General features: G+C 38.7%; 1 protein-coding gene across 1 annotated transcript in view; it reads left to right on the plus strand.

Moving 5' to 3' along the window:
• Positions 1–258: 258 nt before the first annotated feature.
• ugt8 (UDP glycosyltransferase 8) overlaps positions 259–11598 on the plus strand; it is a 38572-nt gene continuing 27232 nt past the window's right edge. The window contains exon 1 of the mRNA XM_015943621.3: positions 259–395. The gene's annotated coding sequence lies outside the window, so the exon portion shown is untranslated. The remainder of the gene's footprint in view (positions 396–11598) is intronic.

The following is an 11598-nucleotide window of genomic DNA, read 5'->3' on the forward strand; positions in this document are numbered from 1 at the left end:
AGTGATTGGTGGTTAAACTATTACGTTTAGTGTTTAATGATCCCAGGTGAGCCATTTTAGCCCTCTTCCTCTCCAAGCTCACCTGTCACCCTCTTCCTTGCTGAATGACATCAGCAGCTCTGACGCCCGAGTTGCTCATCAGCCACTCAAAGTATTTTTTTTCCTGTCCGCCACTCCCTTTGTTTCCATCTTGCAACAGCTAGTCCCGCCTTTCACCACCCCCCTTGTGAAAGGGACTCTGCCTTACGTGCACCCTCGGTCGGATTCAGTTCCCGTGGACCCATTTAAACTTTACCGTCATTTATTTTCCTCATAATTGTTTTTGGGGGGCACTTTGATCCCTGTTTGGCAAACTTGAAACGGATTCCACATCCCGGTTTCCTCCCCGATCAACGGTAAGGCCATTCAACAGGCAGACCTGAAGGGCGTTCAGTCTCGACAGGTGTATCGTGCAATTGACCGGATTTACTCCACAAAACTCAACAAAGTCATTCTTGTTTTAGTAATCGCAGCTTCACGTGGCAACTTTGTATCCGCGAGGGTGAAGAAGATTAATTTTGCTACGTGTCTGGTCGGGTTTTCTTGACAGTTTTGTAGAGAATCGACACCTTAATGCACACTCAGGTGTAGTTACGCTGTGTTGCGTTCACGCACATAAGGAATTAACAACATTAATTACGTCATCAGTAGCGTTTATGGATTTATTTAGCCTAAGTGCTTTAAATGCGCACAAATAAGTTGCAAGTAGCAGTTTATGCGTTAGCACAATTGCAGAAATAGCATTTACAGAGAATTTGTAAAGCGTTTGCCTTGATCTTTTTATATGAATGCTCATTTATTTTTAAATAGCCCGCCTGCACATAGCTGCAGTTACGTTGTCTTGTATTTCTACACAGCAGTGATAACTTTTAGAAGTATTGAAGTGGGAGTTAGTTCAGCACGTCTGTTGATTTACATAAAATGTGAAAGTATTTCCAGGCAACCACAGCCCTTCCGATCTTCCTAATATTACACCAGGTCACCTGAATTGGGATTAATATGAAAGTTACTTTCGGTTTATAACAGGCAGGACCAATGTGCAGCCCAGGGATCATTGGTGACAATGATGGAATAGTTTCAATAAATGTTCTATTCATATTTCTACCAATATGCATGACTGAGACATAATATATTTCACAGTTTGAAGTAGTAAAAATTTGATTATAAAATTCGTTTAGCATTTTTAAATAAAACAAATCACTTTTTGTGGTATGTGAGGACTTTCACTTAGAACATTTCTGACACTCCTGATCAAAAGTATTGTCAAAAGTTTACCTACTATTGTGTTTGCACACCATTATGAAATTGTAATACTTCAGTTTAGAGATTACCTATGTCAGTTAGTGTGTGTGTGTGTGTGTGTGTGTGTGTTTTGAGAGACCTTCTACCCAAAAAACATCACTTTTCATACACATGATGAAAAGATCAGCATGCTCCTGTTGACATACCTGCGTGATTTAGGCCAAATGCACTATTCTTCTAGGCAGTGTCCTGTTTTCACAGTAAAGGTAAACAGAGATGCACACCTGTATTCTGTTTGGGATATGCGCTGACTAACCTTTCTAGTCATTTTTAAACACTCAATACTCTTCTGTTTTTCTGTTATTTTCATTATTCAACAATGATGTTGACAGTTAAAAGAAATCCACTGGAAGGTTTTCTTGTAAAATTTTATTTGATGTTGCATGTATTTCACGAAAGCCTAAAGCCAGTCGGACCTGTTCCTGGGTTTTGGTGGTTGAGCTGTGCTGAAAGCTGAGACCGGCTGTTCTAAATAAGCAGTGACACAATAAAACCACAAGAGTGAAGATGGAGAACTGAAAGAATATGTTTTGGAGGATTAGAGCCGTTAATGAACAATCTGTGGTGTAATGTATTTCAGTCTGTATTGAGAGAACAGTAATGTTTTCTGTGATTGATGACCTTTAGGTTTGCTTCATCTCTGTGTAGCTGCTCTGGTAAATTCTGATGCAGCTTTAAAAGAAGGAGATGCTAAGAGGCAATGTTGCTAATATAAACAGCAGCTCATGTTCCCTCAACTATTTTTCTTTTTTTACTCAAATTCAAGAACAAAATATTTTGTTCTATACTTTGGAGCTTTATGACTAGAACACCTTTAGGATCTTTCTAGGCTCTTCGCTCATACAAATATTTTTAATGACATTTTACCTCTTGGCTGAGCTTCTGCTGGCATGTTCAGATTTCATTATCGGGGCTGAACTGGTGATAGGATTATCTACTAGAGTGAATAAGTTCATTGTGCTTTTCACACATTGGGGAGGGTAACAATGTGCTTTGAGAACTTTGGTCATGGGTCACATCAGCACACCTTTGTCATGCATGTGCAGAGCAATCATTGCTGTTTTTTACCACCTCTTAGTGAAATATATGGAGCTAGGATTGGGACAATTTTCAATGTAACTTGTACCAAGTGTTGTAACTTGGAACATGTTTCATGACACGTAACTTTGGATTCGTAACTTGTAACTTTAGTTTTCTAACTTGTAGTTCTCCATTTGTACTTGTATTTCTTGTTTTGTAACAGGAAATTTTCATTTTGTACATGTATTTTTTTTTTTGTAAAATCAAACTTTTATTTTGTACACTTACTACTCATTTTATAACATTGTAACGTGAGGAAATCCCAGGTTCACTACAACATCAAACATTCATTCAGAAACATGAAACTTTCAGTTTTTAGCTAGCAGACTTCCAAAATAAAAAAATCAATGTACAAGTTTGAAATCAAAACTCTCAAAACACACATTTCATTCTACAGGTACAAACCTCAAATCTACAGTGTTACAAATCATTTTGTCTCAATTGTAGCTTCGGTGGGAGGAACTTGGGTGGAACCAATGAGAGCACGAGTCTTAGCTACCAATCACGTTTCTCAAATTCCTGTCCAATCATTGGGAGAGGAGGGTAGGGTTCTGTCAGAGCTGTAGAGAGAGAGTTAAGCTTGGTTTATGCTTGACGCATTTACTTTCCGCTTGGTGATGCGGCTCGTGGATGGAATGCGCTTCACAACTTGCAGCGTTTATGGTTCATGCGGCTTGTCTCTGCGGTGAGCCAATATTCTCCCAAACTGTAGGGGGCAGCATGGAGCTCTACGGCATGAATCCAACACTACACCATAGTAGCAGTAAAAATTACTGTTTACAACATGGCATTCCAGCATTTTTTAACAGTGTCCTCGTCTTTTCCAACAGTGCGAGCTGTTTCTCTCCAAGAGTTATTAACAACATGCTGATCACGGTGATCTTTGAGAGCTGAATCATACAAATGTCTGTATTTATGAACCTCTGCCATACTAGTTCTTGCCAGTCCGCTATGTTTTTCCGTGTCTGACCGTCCGCCTGGTTAGAAAATTTCCTAGGTGTGCGGTGCGGAAAGTTTGGGCCGCGCGGTGGAGGTGAGTGGCTGTTAAAATGACGCAACTTTTCCGCGTGGACCTCGCGGATGCGTCAAGCATAAACCAACCTTCACGACACTCCAATAGACTCCTATGGAAAGAATGGAATGCGGAAGTCACGTGGTTCATGTAGCTTCGAATAGTTCCAAACAGCCCCGCTGCTGCATTGACCGTAGTTCATTTTCGGTGTTTCGGAAGGATTTACTCCGGTAAGTTCATGAAACGTCATCATTTTGTTGCATTGTGAAGCGTTGGCTAACCGCTTCGTACCAAAAAAAGCCAACGATGATATTTTATGTTGCCAGTTTTAGCTAGATAGCCTTTAATGAGCTAACTGTGTGCAGTTTGCTGATTGTGACCAGGAGGGTTTAGACAAGCTTGACAAACTGTAGATGGGGTTATTTCAGTTTTTTTGATTCTATGTTTTAAAAATATTCTCCACAGTTTGAAATAGGTTACAACCTTTAAACATTATTAGTTTTATTTGGGATTTTTTGTACAATACGTTGCTGGTTGCTGTATCAACACGAACATGCATCAGAAATGGAAGCACAAACGGAGAGACCAATAATAAAGAAAATGTGATTGTGAAGACAAGTAATTATTTTATATTTTTCAGTTAATAACACTGACTGCAACGAACTGCTGAAGCATGAGACAAACAGGATTACGAACGTAAGAAGATATGTTGTTCTGTTTTGTGGACTCAAGTAATAAGAACAGAATTAAGATAATTCAGGAACAGTAGTCGAACAATAACTTTTAAAAATTAGACATTTTCCATAAAAATGCTTATTTCCACTTGCTTTATAATATTAGCATTTGCAATGCTGTTATTAAGGAATGACAAGACATAAGAATTAACAGTAACATAAATATGAATAAATAAATGTCAATGAGTAACTAAAACAAAAATCTTATGTAACCATTAAAGGTTAAACTGTGTTGTGTGTCCATCTTCATGTTTTCATAGTGGCTGAGCGGAGAGCTGACCAGGAACAACGGTGGTGGCAAAACCCAGTTGGGTCTGTGATGGAGTGATGCACGCCTGGAGTGATTGCCATCTCATCCACAGTAAGCACACACTCTATTTCCATCTCTGTCAGATTTTTAACCTTCAAACTGAGCATGTCACACACCTCTCCTAACACACCTGGATCCAGTTTAATGGGCTGCATTTGTCTTTGCAGGGTTCTAACATCAGGCAGAGGGATACTCATGTCCTGAAGAAACCTGCAGCCTGTTGAACCCACTGAAAAACAAAGCTGTACGGCCTTTTTGATCGTCTGTTTACTCCATTTAATGCCTCTTGTGTTTTTCATACATTTTTGATTTTCTATTTCCTCCCTTAGGTTTTCCAGCTGGGTTCCCAGGTTGCAGAGCCTGTTCCTTTGTCCTCCTGGCCCTGACGCCGGCTCCTCATGGCTTCCTGGGATGTCCCTCTCTCCTGATACCATCTCATGTCCCCCTCACTTTCCCTCACCTCATTTGCCTCACTGCTGCTGCTGCTTTCCTCTTTCTCTGAATTTATAATGGCACTGTTAGAATAAAGAATCATTTTTAAATAAAATAAATACAAATGTCTAATATTTCAAAAGATTCGTACCGCAGTTTACTTGAGTACAATATGTGTGGTCACTGGTCAGTGGATCAACATGCAGTGGTTCTGCTGTACTTCTCACTGCGGGGTCCTTCCTCCTCCTTGGTTCAGGGCGTTGAACAAACAGGGTTGGTACAGCATCAGCCCTGAGTCTTACCTTGCCTTGCCTAGTCTTAGTAAACCGTCCCTCCTGAAAATGTGCCTGTAGAGTGGTGTATTAGTTTATTTCCTGCCACATTTAACAGTTTATTTGCAGCCTTTTGCAGTTGAGAGCAAAACATGTAGAGCCTTGATAGAAAACATTTGAGAGTGCACACTAAACTCGCTGCACACAGCGTTTTGTTATTGTGATCTCTGGTCATGGTGAGGTTGTTCCTGCTGACATGAGCCAACCATTTTCTTCTTCTCTCTGCATCTTCGGGGAAGCCATAATTCTGATTCTTCCCTCAGACCGACTGCTATATGCAGGGCAGCCAACCATGTAAGATAATCAACCTATAAAAGGATTATTAAAATACTGTTTTTGTACATATAGAAATATTGAACTGAACCAAAAATATAGAGATGTAAAATTTCAACATTTTATCCAACCCTAAAATTAGTCATTTCAAATTTTAACCCACGGACACATTTTATTTTAATAATAATCAAAATAAAGTTATTCAAAAGATTTCATTAGGACTTGAGTACATTGCTCAGCTTATTTGTGCATATGTAATGACTAAACATAATGTTGGTAAAATGCTTTATTAAAAATGCTATTATACATGTTGTACAACTTCGATGTTCATTTTTTCACAAATAACACTTTTTTATCTGCTGTGATGAACCATACAGTTTTATTGAACATTTCTTTTTAATTAGTTGCTATAGAAGCCAGATAAACTGGGTTATAGTTGCATGTACTGTCTTCACATAAAATATAAAGTAATGATGTATTCTACTGAACAAAATGGATCATCATTCAAAGCAAAAACAGCTGCATATTTTCTTGAAGGTAAGCTGGAGCAGAATTCTGGCTTTCAATAAACACTTTAAAATGGATGTTACAACTCGAGTTTAGGGTTTCTTGTAGGACTTAAAGTTATTAAGTATGCTCATGTTAGAGCAGTGGGTTGCATTACTACATTAAATTTATTGCTTTATTATAGTAATGTATGTGGTCTAAATGCGTTCTACAGTGTGTTAGAACTGTCGTGTTCCTGTAATGTAGAACAATCACGGGTGTTTGCCTTCCTACAAATGCTCGGAAAAATATAAATAGGCTACTTTGTGAAGGAATTAGGACATAATATGTAATATTATTCAATAATTACCACAAATCGCCAGAGGAAATGTGATTATATTAAATATTTGTGATTTGTCCCACCATACGCCGTTCAAACTGACTTACGGCGCTGGGATGTTTGGAACTGAGCTCCATGAACCACGTGACCAAGAGTCGGCGAGTTCAAAGAGTGCCGTAACTCTCTCTTTCTACAGTTCTGACAGAACCCTGCCCTCCTCTCCCAATGATTGGTCAGGAATTCGAGAAATGTGATCGGTAGCTAAGACTCGTGCTCTCATTGGTTCCACCCAAGTTCTTCCCACTGAAGCTAGAATTGAGACAAAATGATTTGTGACACTGTAGATTTGAGGTTTGTACCTGTAGAATGAAATGTGTGTTTTGAGAGTCTTGATTTCAAACTTGTGCATTGATTTTTATTTTTATTTTGGAAGTCTGCTAGCTAAAAACCGAAAGTTTAATGTTTCTGAATGAATGATGATACAAAATAAAAAATACATGTACAAAATGAAAAATTCCTGTTACAAAACAAGAAATACAAGTACAAATGGAGAATTACAAGTTAGAAAACTAAAGTTACAAGTTACGAATCCAAAGTTACGTGCCATGAAACATGTTCCAAGTTACAAAACTTGGTACACATTACATTGAATACTGTCCCAATCCTAGCTCCATAGAAACACATATGGTAATAATTTTGTGTGTGTGTGTGTGTGTGTGTGTGTGTGTGTGTGTGTGTGTGTGTTTTATGAAACACTGAACACATTTTAACAAAACTTTCATTTTTAATTGACTGACTTTGGAAAGCAACCTGATTCAAGATGGCTACCAGAGCTAATCGACCTTAGCAAACACAAAAAGAGACAGAACTGTGTCAAGCTTCACAGATGTGAGCAACAACATGCTAGCCTGGTAAACCATCCTATGAACCATATACAGCGCACAGTTGTGGGGGTGGGGGGTGGGGTGTATGTTTGTCTTTCAAAAGGTTGTTTCCGCACACAGTTTGACAGCACTAGGACCAGTCAGAGTAACAAACAACGTGACATTCATCTCTATGGAAATCAGTCAGTGGGGCAGTCCTCAATGCACAGTTGAAGAAAAACAAGCAAATCCATTCCTTTTCTAAATAACGTACATAAGTAGCTTTATCTGCTCATGTCTCAAATAAAATCCTAAAGGTGTGGAACACTGAAAATCAATTTTTTATGAATATTTCTGATTATAATTGGTCACTCTGAGTTTTTCATGTCGGCTGAACATGAACAGTCTCCTACACCTGTTTCCTGCATTAGCTTCTGATGGAAAATAGATGGTGAAACTCAAAAGATTTGAAAAGCCTGACAGATCTACGTTGCACTGTCACTTAACATTCATGGACACACCCAGCTTGACTCACGGCGGGGAAGGCTGTTGTTGGTTTAGTATCTAGGAAACACCAGAGCGTGTTTCAGCTAGCATAAGCTAACCGTTAGCATTAGCAACTTCACCACACAACAGAAGAATAGTCGTGTGGCTGTTATCCAATTCAAAGCAATATGTCCAAGTATCACGAAATAAGATTCCAGAAACTGCCATCTGAAGCTCAGCTGTGATGTGACTCACTACTAGTTTCTTGAAATGGCGCACCGGTAATCCCCCCTCCACAAGAATGACTTAAAAGGCACGCCATTTTGTAGTTTTTCTCTATCACAGCTTTGATGCCAAGCCCATCCAACATTTCTCTGCAAACATAGAGTGTTGCGATTGGCCTGACCTTTTGCTGCGGTTGTACTTTGTCTAGATTTCTACGCTAGCAACTTGGTGCTTTGTTAGCTGATAGTCATTGCCAAAATATATGCTTGTGCTGCTCTGGGTGGCTGCATGTTGGAGTAGCTCTGTTAACTGAATGTAAGTTTTGTGTTTTTTGGACATTTTTCTTCTAGTTTCTCAAGAAAAACTGTATATTTTTTGACATTTTACTTTTCTGTTTCTGGTGTTGTGAAGCTTAGAGGATTTTTACTGCAATTTCTTCACTTTTTTCACTTTTTGAGCATTTGTTATGATGCGTAACCATGCAATCGGGAGCAGCTGATTAACATTGGAAAGGTTGAAATAATACCTCAACTGAAGCCACAAATCCCAAATGAGCTAAAACGCAAGAAGCGTGGGTGCAGAGCGGGAGCAAAACGGAGACCGAGAAGGCGGAAATTCAAACCATCTCTTCCATCGATCATAATGGGCAATGATAAATCAGGTGCTGGTCAGCATCAGAAGCAGGGACCTGAAAAGGCTCAACAGCCTAATAACAAAGACTGGTTCTGTTCTGGGGACGACTGAGGAACCACTGGAGGACATAATGCAAAGAAGGATTCTCCAGAGAATCAAGAAAATGATGGACAACCCTGAGCATTCTCTTCACAAGACTGTCCGACAACGGAAGAGTGTCTTCAGTCAGAGGCTTCTTCAGTTTGGCTGCAACACTGACCGCTACTGGAGATCCTTCCTGCCAACAGCCATTGTAATATATAATAACTCTTTGACAACTTGATTATTATTATTATTCTGAGCTATTACAGCAATCAATTTCCCTCTGGGATTAATAAAGTATTTTTGAATTGAATTGAATTGAGTGCTAATGGATTGGGTGAGATCTTGCAATATTACATAAGATGACTCATAACAATATTTTCAGAATATGAACAAAGCAGTCGTGATTCCATCATTTATCAGCATACAGGGATCTTAGTTGTAGCATGAAACAAGGAAGGCAATATGTAGTCGTCCAAGTAATTCTAAGTCTTTTATATTGTAATTTTCCAAATTTATAAAAGCTAAATTTTGAGGACTCTTTTTGATCGTTTTCCACCACTGAAAAGATGTAAAACAAAACCGCTTTAACTGACTTGTGTTGAGCTTAAGTCAGATCTTTGACCTCACATTCCCTCTCACAGGAAAAATTGTGCCAAATAATCAATCAATCAATCAATCAAGTTTTAATTTATATAGCACTTTCCACCACCCTCAAAGGGCGCTGGAAGAGAAAAGTAACAAAGATAAAAGTAGTAAGTCATAAAAACATTAAAAACAAAATAAGAACATAGACATTTGTGAGAACAATAAAATGCCAATGAGATAAAATTTTGATAAAAGAAAATTCTAATTAATTAGTTCAAAGAAAGCTAAGAACAAAAAAAAAATTAAACCAGACACCAAAAGCTTTAGGAGAAAGCCATCTTATAAAAATGAGGCTTCAACCTGCTCTTAAAGACTGCCAGTGATGGGGACTCTTTGGGAGTGGGAGCTGGTTCCAGAGAGAGGGTGCAAGGAGTTGAAAATAAATAAAATAATAATAAATAAATTTTAAAAAACAGGTCAAAAATATAAGTGAGTTTCATAGTGTAATAGACATTTTGCATCATAGAGCTAATGAATGTTAGACTTACATTGTGACTATCTTGTGTTTTTGCCTTGTTCAGTGTAAACACGATTTGGCAGGAGGGAAAGTACTGAGCTGGGCTCAATGTTTTGGGACAAGATAGCTGATAAGAGTTTGAACTGAATGTTTTTATCCCTCTGGAAAACAATCTAAATGTTGAACTTTGTTTCACAGAATGTAGTATTACAGATAATACAAAATTATATGTTTTATGTGATTTATTTGTAAATAATGATGTGTTTAACATTTCAGTCATTTAGCTGTATTTTAGATGATCATCAAAAAACAGTGGTACTTGATTATCCAGGTCCGAGGACTCCGCTGCTAAATCCTCGTATCCATTGATCGATGGATTGATCATCTTATCATTCGTTCCTCGTGAGTTCTCCTGATGCTGCTGTCACTGTGTGAGGTAACCAGACACTATTGTCAGTAATCTAAGTCATGACACGTCAGAGTCCTTCATGGACAGTGGATGGTTTCTATAGTTACTGCCAACAGTCTGGGACTTTCAAGTGTTGGTTACTTTCAGACAGTGCTAGACAGAGCTAGACTTCTTGAATCCTGTTTGGAACGGCTGTTGAGAGGATGAAACTTCATACTGTGATCAAACAGGTGGCTGATGCACTTTAGCATCCTCTTGATACACTCTCAGAAATAGGGGTACCAAAGTGTACCAAAAAGGGTACAAATGCTTGTAAAGGAGCTGGTAAATCAGTGAACGCTGTGCAGAAAGGAGACGAGATCTGCTGTGCAATATAGATCCAAGTGCTGTAATGATCTTGAGACGTAGTCCAGAACAGTTTAAATCGCCGCTGAAAGAATTTTTTTAAACTTGTTTTAATTCATAGGGGTTTTATGAATGGATGTGCTGATTCAAAACATTTTTGATGAGTTCATTTGTGTGCTGCGTGGATCGATGCATCATTGCTTATTTTTTCCTGCTCGACTGGCAGAGCCAACAGTTAATTTAAAGGTGGGGAAAAAACCTGCCAATTAAATCTGTCATTCGATGCAATGGCCTCATCTGTAGTCCAAAGCAGGGCTAACACCTTTGACCCAGCTCTCACCCTGTATTCTCACATCAGTTCTCTTCTTCGCTCTTCCTTCTTCCATCTCAGGAACATTGCTAAGCTGAGTCCCATTCTGTCCCGCTCTGAACTTGAGACAGTTCTCCACACCTTCATCTCCTCACGCTTAGACTACTGCAACTCTCTTTTCACTGAGCAAAACCTCCCTGAACCATCTACAGGTGGTTCAGAATGCCTGTGCTCAACTTCTGACCTGATCATCAGTACACCCGCATCACCTCGTTTCTCCTCCAGCGTCACTGGCTGCCAGTAAACTTCAGAGTTAATTTCAAGATAATAATTCTGGTCTGTTGGGTGATCTTCTCACTCAGTCCTTACTCCCCCAGCACTTCCCTGAGATCCAGTGACCAAAGCCTACTGGTTGTGCAGCACCAGGCTGGAGAGCAAAGGTGACAGATCATTTGCTGCTGTTACCCCCAGACTCTGGAACTCTCTCCCCCTGAGCCTGAGATCAGTGGACTCCTTTAAAAATGTAAAAATGATTGTAATGTATAAATTCAAATGTATTAAGTAATTATGAAAAGGCCAATTAAAATGTCACTGACTATATATAAAAATTAGAAAGGGACTGAGGTTATATTGTGTATGTTTTACAGATAATTTTCTTTTGTAAAAAAGGGCAGAAGTTAGAAGAAAATTCTTATATCTGCTCCTTTTCATTCAAATGTTTTATTTTCATTATGTTTATGTACTGCATTTGCTTTTTTTTAAATAAATTTTGAATGAAATAAAGAGTAAAAAAAAAGCACA

The sequence above is a fragment of the Nothobranchius furzeri genome, chromosome 6 (genome assembly GCF_043380555.1).
Source record: "Nothobranchius furzeri strain GRZ-AD chromosome 6, NfurGRZ-RIMD1, whole genome shotgun sequence".
Lineage (NCBI taxonomy): Eukaryota > Metazoa > Chordata > Actinopteri > Cyprinodontiformes > Nothobranchiidae > Nothobranchius > Nothobranchius furzeri.